Source organism: Lycium barbarum, chromosome 12 (assembly GCF_019175385.1).
Source record: "Lycium barbarum isolate Lr01 chromosome 12, ASM1917538v2, whole genome shotgun sequence".
Taxonomy (NCBI): Eukaryota; Viridiplantae; Streptophyta; class Magnoliopsida; order Solanales; family Solanaceae; genus Lycium; species Lycium barbarum.
This window is the reverse complement of record NC_083348.1, coordinates 2,478,478-2,488,833: the sequence shown is the minus strand read 5'-3', so window position 1 is coordinate 2,488,833 and position 10,356 is coordinate 2,478,478. Positions and strand designations below refer to the sequence as shown.

Here is a 10,356-nt window from a genome sequence, read left to right as displayed (position 1 = left end):
GAAATGAATATCTTGGTATATACAAGGAATGAAGTCCCAAAATGATTTAAGACGAAAAAGTGTGACGACGATGATTGAAAATAATAGACTATGGTGGCCAAAGAGGTTATGAACTATTGTTACATCACATGGTCATGGTAATGGGTATATGAAGTATGTTAAAAATAACTGCTATTTAAGTGAGTTGAGATCAAGAAATTAAATAGTGAGTTTATTTTGTTACCATGTGCAACAATTACCCATTAAGTGGATAAGATTGTTACTAGTATATTTAACAATTTAGCTATTACTAGTATATTTAACAAATTACCTAACACGTTAGTACTATTATTATTCCAGCAAGATGAGTTGACATTAATATATTATTTCTAGTCTTTAAATTAATGTAGGGCATCATAGTCATTTTCATGCTTACCCCTTAGTTTTAATAGTTCCATATACGTGTCTGTGGTTCCATAACTACACACTATCATTAACTACATGGCTTTCATTTCCGTTGCCAACACATAAATTATTTTTGTAAATTCTTACTTCACTTTTCCCCTTCAATCTTCTTCGTTTTCTCCGTTTAACATTTACACGATGTTACATTAAAATTTTCACTTTTCATTACGTTTGTTACACCCCTGCCACTTAACCTCTAGATATACATACACTTTCTTACCTATAGGAAGCAAAATAGGTTGCTGGATGTTTCCCCTTCAACAAGGAGGAGCAAACTTTCTCGTCCTCTTTAATTGATTTCATGGTTATAACATCAGTTTCCTCCGAATCTTAGCAAAGTACGGGATTATTTCGTGGTGAAGTAAGGTGGAAAAGAGTATTTCTTGGCACATAAGGTAATAATTCTCCACTCCTAGATATATTTAAATTCATCTAGGTCATATTTAAATTGTGAGACGGAAACTACGAAATTAATTACGGAAAATCGGATAAATTGTTATTGTTATCATGTGGACTATTTGGTGGTTGTTATGAATTATTATGTAAGCTGGAATATTATAGGATTGGCTGTAGTTGTAATAAAAAATAATAATTATGTGAATAATTTGTTAAATTTTTGGATTTAGTGGAAGACTAAAAAAGGTTAGCTAATGAATTAAATAGATAAGTGGGAAAGGACCCTTTCCACATGGGAGCCACTCAATAAAGGTTGAAATGATGCATTCTTCATATACGTATTTGGTGGGAATCTTAAAAAAGTTTTAGAATTTATAATTATTAAGGGTGGCCCCCACATTCCAATAAATAAAGGAAAGATAGTTCATTGAGTTTTCAACTTGCAAAGTTAATTCCTTTAAACTAGCAGCAACGTAATAGCAATATAATTACTTTTAAACTTATACCTTTACTTTATCAATTCTCATTGAAGATGGATAACTGTACATCAACTCTTTTAAGGTAGCCCATCTTGAATTTAAGATATTCATCAAATGGAGTGGAGGTAGCAATGAAAACTATATGCATCAACGTGTTGTGTTTATTTCCAAGTTGTCAAAGCCGCTTGTTTCTTAGAAGATTGAGGAAGAGCGGACAAATTCCATCTCATTTACGGTTAACGTGAGAATTGGACGGACTGGTTCGGTGGTAGCTATTTAAAAGGAAGTATATAAGACTTGCAGGTTCAAGAAATGAGACATGGGATGAGTGAGTAAGCGATAAGGTATGTAAAGCTGTCCTTTCTTTCTTTTGGCATGTCCTAGACGTAAGTGATGAATGACATGAGCTTTGGGGTAATTCCATTCATAAGTTCCGAATATGATTCATGATTTTTATTCACTTCTTGATGTTAGAGCTTTTAAAGTAGTTAAGCCACCGCCCTCGAGCTTTCTATATGTTGTATAGTATAATCGTATGTATAAGTCTCTATTCCTAAAGGCTCTATAATGACTAATGTCATTAACTTTCATAAGCTGTCTCGTATTGATTTGATACCTGTCTATGATCCCTGAGACCTTATTTAATATAGTTCATAATGATGTTCAAAGAGCCACTAGGATGGCTAATGTTCTTGATTTCCAGAAACTATTTTATTATGTCTTGATACGTGTATATAATCCTTGAGGTTCTATTTTTATATAATCCACAACGACATTCAAAAGGTATTTGATATGACTATTGTCTTGGTTTTCAAATGATGATTCGTTTTGATTATTCTATTGAGTCTCAGATATGATTTAATTTGCATATGGTTTCTCACTACTCTGCTCGTGCATGCCTCAATACATCTTTCACTGAGTCCCGGGCCAGGACATGTTTTCGTGCACAGATCCACTGCATTATTCACCGAGTCCCTCACTAGAGGGCTGGGACACGTTATATATATATATGTATATGATGATATGATGACATGATGATATGATGATATGGGGATGGCGGCCAGGATGGCACATGATGATCTTATTCACCGAGTCCCTCACTAGAGGGTCGGGACACGTTATATATATATACATGATGATGATATGATTTTATTTACCGAGTCCCTCACTAGAGGGCCGGGATACGTTATACATATGCATATAAACAGGATGATTCTCTAATGGTGACATTAAGTTTTATAACGAGTTAAGTCTGATATTGACACCATGATTTATGATTCAAAGGTAAGCCTTGTGGTTTTTGGTTATTGTACTGGTTTTCTGTACTCCTCACTTCAGTATGATCCTGTTTATTGTATTTATGCTTTACATGCTCAGTACATATTCCGTACTGACCCCCTTTCTTCGGGGGGGGGGGGGGGGGGGGGGGGGCTGCGTTCATGCCCGCAGGTAGAGATATGCTCACATTGGTAACCCGCCAGCATAGGAGTCCTAATCAGCTATCTTGGAGAGCTCCCTTATTCCGGAGCCTAGATTTTGGTACAGAATCTCTTGTGGTGTATATGTATTTTATCCAGGGGTACGGCGGGGCCCTGTCCCGTCATATGATACTGTTGTTACTCTTAGAGGTCTGTAGACATATGTGTGGGTTGTGTATCGATGTCGTTCAGTTGTGTCTATATGGCTTATGTTTTGGGACGTTCCCATTCGTAGTGACAGCCTTGTCGGCTTGCGTAGATATATATATATATATATATATATATATATATATGTTTTGAGAAGTAATGTGTTAGGATAGCCTTGTCGGTTCGTTTATAGCGGGGATGTTCCCTTATATATTATGAAAGCCTTGTCGGCTTATGTACTATAATGTCTGTTGAAAGTTGTACCTCCACAGGAGACAGGTTGTTGTGATACGTCTAAATAATGCGACAGTTTTGAGATGACGTCTTGCCTTGGTATTGATAAGTCTGTATTATGCTAGTTGTGGATGATTATAGTTAACAGGTACATACGAGTGTCCAGTTCGGGCACTAGTCACGGCCTACGGGGTTGGGTCGTGACAAAAGTGGTATCAGAGCAGTTCGTCCTTGGAATGTCTACAGACTGTGTCTAGTAGAGTCTTGTTTATCGGTATGTTATACACCACACCTATAAACAGGAAGCTATAGGGCATTTAGGATGTTACCTTTCGTTCATATCTCAGATCGTGCGATAGATTCCAGCCATAGGAGATGAAATTCCTTGTACTAACCTTTGATTTCAACTGAAGAACGACATCGACAGAAGGAAGCGACTGACGATATTGGAAGTTACAAAGTACACAGGTAAGTAACGGTACGAAAGAGGCATGTCGGATAAGGTAAGGATATTGAAATGTGAATGAAATATAAAATTGGAGGATGAAAGAAAATGTGGGTAGGAAAGTATAACAGATCAGGCCGTTAAAGGATCAGGTACGTCTCGAGGTGCGATATGTGAGGTAAGTCCCGACACCTTTAAACCTTTCACTTGAAGTTGGGAGCCCTGTGTGGCTATGATACGATATGATATATGTGTATATATGTTGGCCCTGTGAGACATTGTTGGTATTTCCTGCGTGTAGGTTCTGGGATAGTAAAAAGTATAGAGGAAACTCTGCCCAATTTTTTTTTTTCAGAAATAGGAAAAAGGAAGAGAATGGGGTATAAGTTTATAATATGTTTTGAAGGTTAATATATGAAAAGATGATAAGAAATGGAAGAGTATGAGTACAATAGTGGCACATGCAGGAACAAGGATAAAAGAGGTGTTGCACAGAAGAAATACAATATAGAGATTATAATATAATGATACAACACGTAGAAGAATAACAAAGGAAGTAATGAATATACATATTAGCCAAAAAAAAAAAAAACATAGCAAATAAATAGATGTAATGATACGTGTAACAGCAGCAAGTAAATAAAGACGTAAAAATAGCAATTGATGAAAAGACTTATTATATAATGTTGATGATGAGATAGTACAGAAATAATCGTAAGAAGCATGATACAGGCTATAATAAAAAGGTGTTGGTGAAAAACAACAAACATTACGAATAGGATGAAAATTACTATAGAGAAAATATATAATGACTATTAGATTTATGATATTGTTGACAATTACAGTAAAACAAACAGTGTATATATAAGACACGAGAACTAGAGAAAAGGAAAGGATACAAACATACAGTGTGTTAGATAGACAAATTGACTTACAACAAAATAGGGGTTGACAAAAAAAAAAAGAAATAAAATGGTTGATTTAATGTATGTGATATAAGGAACTAGAATAATGACAAAAGATAGTGAGAGAGACAGAAACTGAGAAAATGAATAAATTGGAACAAAAGGAACCAAAAAGCAAATGTAAGATGTTGACAGAAGAATGATATAAAGGAATAGAAATAATAGCTACATGAATAATAACACAAAACAGAAATTGAAAAAGACATGATATGGACGCATATGGAAGGAGAGGAAATTTAGGTACAGAGATGCAAATACAGAAAAGAGATGAAGTTTTGGTTTAGTTATAATGACTACGGGATAAAAGAAAAAGGTGTAAAATGACATAAGTTGTAATAGATAATGATGACAGGGACAAAACATGCTGGAAGCTGCAGAGCAGACAATAATGTAAGTTGCGGTGTGTAATACTATGTAAAACAAATACTATTTTAATTAGTGTACTGATAATAAGAAAGTGATGGACAAGATATGAAGTAGCATATTACAACAGTATAAAGTAGAGATGGTGGAGCATGTAGAGGTACAAAAGCAATATAGATTAGGATCATATGAATTTGAAAATTGAAAATGGGGACATAGAGTAGAATATAAACAGATAATGATGTGGGTACACCCTAAAGGGGGGAAGTGAATGAGAGAAATGCAAGTGTAAGATGAAATCAACTGACACTGCAACACATTTAATGTGAACACTTAAACTTTAAGTGAGATCTCATGCTGAAATAAGTTGGTAAGATCGCCAGCGGTAAACGAACAGTAGTCAAGATGGTATTTGACACAGTGCTGAGAATTATTTGTAAGGACCTTGGATAGTATGTCATTAGGAAGTATATGCTTATAAAAAGGGAGAATGCGACAAGAGAATGGTAACGAGTAACTTAAAAAGATATTATAAAGGGTAGCAAGCTATACTGGATTAGGAATTAAGATGTTGGCAACGGAGTTGTATGCTAATGATATTGTAACTTATAAGTAGCAAAGAAGAAGGGATAGGGAATCTCCCCTAGTAGAATACGAAAAACTTGAATGGTAAGTAAAGGAAGGGAAAGGAGTATGACAAAATAGACAACAAGTGATAATTAAAAACCTTTAAACGAAAGTCGAAAAATGACACATGATGCTGAAGATTCCAGGATACAGACTGTAACAGCATAGCAAAGCAAGGTTATTGGAGTAAAATAATGTTACACCCTGGGAAATGTCGCTTATTCGTAGAAACTGCGAAGGGTCTACAAGTTATCGAAAGTATGAAATACTCCAAGGATTGTAAGGTCTAATAAATCGATGAGGGGTGTCTGCGCGTTACAAGATCTTATTTAAAGATTAGAAGGTAAAGTGAAGTGAACGATACGTCATCTTAAGGAGTAACTATAGGAGGAGAAAAAGAGTCAAGTTAAGAGTAAGTGCACCAGGAAGAGAGTAAGATTTCAGCGGAAGAGCTCACAATACAATCGTCAACCAACTGCGAAATGAGAAGGAGAGTAAAGACAACGACGTGGAATTACCACCTCGAGAGGCAGAGTAAGAACAAATATTATGGAAATTGTTACTAAGATAGCTGGAATGCGTTATAATAAAGTGAAGGAATCGACCAATGAAAGAGGCCTGTGAAGGACATAATTTAGTAAAAGGACGTTTAAGAAAGTATTGGGGGTGCAGAACTAGTTTAACATTTGAGGACGAATGTTCTAAAGGGGGGAAGGATGTTACATCCCATATTTTCATGTGTTGAAAAGCGTGCGAGTTAAATGATATTAGTAACAAAGACAAGGCTATCCTCCCAAGCTTATGGGTGGTTGTAGTGATGGTACAGGTGTGTTATAAATATTTGAAGTTAAACAAATCTAAGAAAATAAGTCTCGTCGAGGTTCAAAATTTATTTGAATGGAAATGCAGTCCGAGCTATAATACCCGGTATTTTTGGACTAGGAAATTGGACCGACCAACATGAGTAAATTTATTTAAGCCCGGAGAATTTGATCATATTCAAGCGTGAAATGAATATCTTGGCGTATACAAGGAATGAAGTCCCAAAATGATTTAAGACGAAAAAGTGTGACGACGATGATTGAAAATAATATTCTATGTGTGGCCAATGAGGTTATGAACTATTGTTACATCACATGGTCATGGTAATGGGTATACGAAGTATGTTAAAAATAACGGCTATTTAAGTGAGTTGAGATCAAGAAATTAAATAGTCAGTTTATTTTGTTACCATGTACAACAATTACCCATTAAGTGGATAAGATTGTTACTAGTATATTTAACAAATTAGCTATTACTAGTATATTTAACAAATTACCTAACACGTTAGTACTATTATTATTCCAGCAAGATGAGTTGACATTAATATATTAGTTCTAGTCTTTAAATTAATGTAGGGCATCATAGTCATTTTCATGCTTACCCCTTAGTTTTAATAGTTCCATATACGTGTCTATGGTTCCATAACTACACACTATCATTAACTACATGGCTTTCATTTTCGTTGCCAACACATAGATTATTTTTGTAAATTCTTACTTCACTTTTCCCCTTAAATCTTCTTCGTTTTCTCCGTTTAACATTTACACGATGTTACATTAAAATTTCCACTTTTCATTACGATTGTTACACCCCTTCCACTTAACCACTAGATATACATACACTTTCTTACCTATAGGAAGCAAAATAGGTTGCTGGATGTTTCCCCTTCAACAAGGAGTAGCAAACTTTCTCGTCCTCTTTCATTGATTTCATGGTTATAACATCAGTTTCCTCCGAATCTTAGCAAAATACGGGATTACTTCATGGTGAAGTAAGGTGGAAAAGAGTATTTCATGGCACATAAGATAATAATTCTCCACTCCTAGATATATTTAAATTCATCTAGGTCATAGTTAAATTGTGAGACGGAAACTACGAAATTAATTACGGAAAATCGGATAAATTGTTATTGTTATCATGTGGACTATTTGGTGGTTGTTATGAATTATTTTGTAGGCTGGAATATTATAAGATTGGCTGTAGTTATAATAAAAAAAATTATGTGAATAATTTGTTAAATTTTTGGATTTAGTGGAAGACTAAAAAAGGTTAGCTAATGAATTAAATAGATAAGTGGGAAAGGACCCTTTCCACGTGGGAGCCACTCAATAAAGGTTGAAATGATTCATTCTTCATATACGTATTTGGTGGCAATCTTAAAATAGTTTTAGAATTTATAATTATTAAGGGTGGGCCCCACATTCCAATAAATAAAAGAAAGATAGTTCATTGAGTTTTCAACTTGCAAAGTTAATTCCCTTAAACTAGCAGCAAGCATGTTCAACGTAATAGCAATACAATTACTTTTAAACTTATACCTTTACTTTATCAATTCTCATTGAAGATGGATAACTGTACATCAACTCTTTTAAGGTAGCCCATCTTGAATTTAAAATATTCATCAAATGGAGTGGAGGTAGCAATGAAAACTATATGCATCAACGTGTTGTGTTTATTTCCAAGTTGTCGAAGCCGCTTGTTTCTTAGAAGATTGAGGAAGAGCGGAAACATTCCATCTCATTTACGGTTAACGTGAGAATTGGAAGGACTGGTTCGGTGGTAGCTATTAAAAGGAAGTATATAAGACTTACAGGTTCAAGAAATGAGACATGGGATGAGTGAGTAAGCGATGACGTATGTAAAGCTGTCCTTTCTTTCTTTTGGCATGTCCTAGACGTAAGTGATGAATGACATGAGCTTTGGGGTAATTCCATTCATAAGTTCCGAATATGATTCATGATTCTTATTCACTTCTTGATGTTAGAGCTTTTAAAGTAGTTAAGCCACCGCCCTCGAGCTTTCTATATGTTGTATAGTATAATCGTATGTATAAGTCTCTATTCCTAAAGGCTCTATAATGACTAATGTCCTTAACTTTCATAAGCTGTCTCGTATTGATTTGATACCTGTCTATGATCCCTGAGACCTTATTTAATATAGTTCATAATGATGTTCAAAGAGCCACTAGGATGGCTAATGTTCTTGATTTCCAGAAACTATTTTATTATGTCTTGATACGTGTATATAATCCTTGAGGTTCTATTTTTATATAATCCACAACGACATTCGAAAGGTATTTGATATGACTATTGTCTTGGTTTTCAAATGATGATTCGTTTTGATTTTTCTATTGAGTCTCAGATATGATTTAATTTGCATATGGTTTCTCACTACTCTGCTCGTGCATGCCTCAATACATCTTTCACTGAGTCCCGGGCCAGGACATGTTTTCGTGCACAGATCCACTGCATTATTCACCGAGTCCCTCACTAGAGGGCCGGGATACGTTATACATATGCATATAAACAGGATGATTCTCTAATGGTGACATTAAGTTTCATAACGAGTTAAGTCTGATATTGACACCATAATTTATGATTCAACGGTAAGCCTTGTGGTTTTTGGTTATTGTACTGGTTTTCTGTACTCCTCACTTCAGTATGATCCTGTTTATTGTATTTATGCTTTACATGCTCAGTACATATTCCGTACTGACCCCCTTTCTTCGGGGGGGCTGCGTTCATGCCCGCAGGTACAGATGCTCACATTGGTAACCCGCCAGCTTAGGAGTCCTATTCAGCTATCTTGGAGAGTTCCCTTATTCCGGAGCCTAGATTTTGGTACAGAATCTTTTGTGGTGTATATGTATTTTATCCAGGGGTACGGCGGGGCCCTGTCCCGTCATATGATACTGTTGTTACTCTTAGAGGTCTGTAGACATATGTGTGGGTTGTGTATCGATGTCGTTCAGTTGTGTCTATATGGCTTATGTTTTGGGACGTTCCCATTCGTAGTGGCAGCCTTGTCGGCTTGCATAGATATATATATATATATATATATGTTTTGAGAAGTAATGTGTTAGGATAGCGGGGATGTTCCCTTATATATTATGAAAGCCTTGTCGGCTTATGTACTATAATGTCTATTGAAAGTTGTACCTCCACAGGAGACAGGTTGTTGTGATACGTCTAAATAATGCGACAGTTTTGAGACGACGTCTTGCCTTGGTATTGATAAGTCTGTATTATGCTAGTTGTGGATGATTATAGTTAACAGGTACATACGAGTGTCCAGCTCGGGAACTAGTCACGGCCTACGGGGTTGGGTCGTGACACACGGGTAGGTTTTAAGATAGGGAGTCTTATCTTATGTAAACCGAACTACGGAAGGGCCTGACTTCCCGCGGAGGGATACGTAGGCCGTCTACGTAAGACTCGATCTCTATATATTATAAATACTATATTTTCCTCACTCGATAAAAAACCAAGTACCCAAAAACCGGTTCTAGAGATCAATTGAGCATTTAAATCAAACATATGTTAAGGTGCTAAGTGTTTTAAACTGCCATCTATATCTGATATCTTGATTTTCTTTCAATTTTCTAACAGACTAACTCTGTTTGCTTTTGAGTTATTCTTTTTTTATAGAAAAAGAGGTTGATTCGTGTTCATATTGGCATACTTCACAAGATCCAAATGTTACACCCCGTACTTGCAGAGAAGCACTTATCAAATTTGAGCGTAAGAATGTTGAACTATGGCTAAGTAAAACAACTTTAGAGTATAAGGGACGAAGCATTATTAAGTATATTTTATAAGTAACGGATGCATATGAGGAATTCCGGAAGGTCTTATAAGGAAATGAGTGGAAGAAGTAGAGTTAGTATGAGTTTAGATGAAGATGAGAGCTACTTTGAATGACAAGAATGAGCCAACTTAGGGAAAGAATATCTTTTT

The 10,356-nt window shown here is 35.6% G+C and overlaps 1 long non-coding RNA gene across 1 annotated transcript; it reads left to right on the top strand.

Moving 5' to 3' along the window:
* The first annotated feature begins 483 nt into the window (after positions 1-483).
* Positions 484-9,588, top strand: LOC132624802 (uncharacterized). Its single transcript, XR_009576542.1, has 3 exons — positions 484-839; positions 1,402-1,663; positions 9,153-9,588. It is a non-coding gene; the product is annotated as an uncharacterized LOC132624802 (long non-coding RNA).
* Positions 9,589-10,356: the final 768 nt, after the last annotated feature.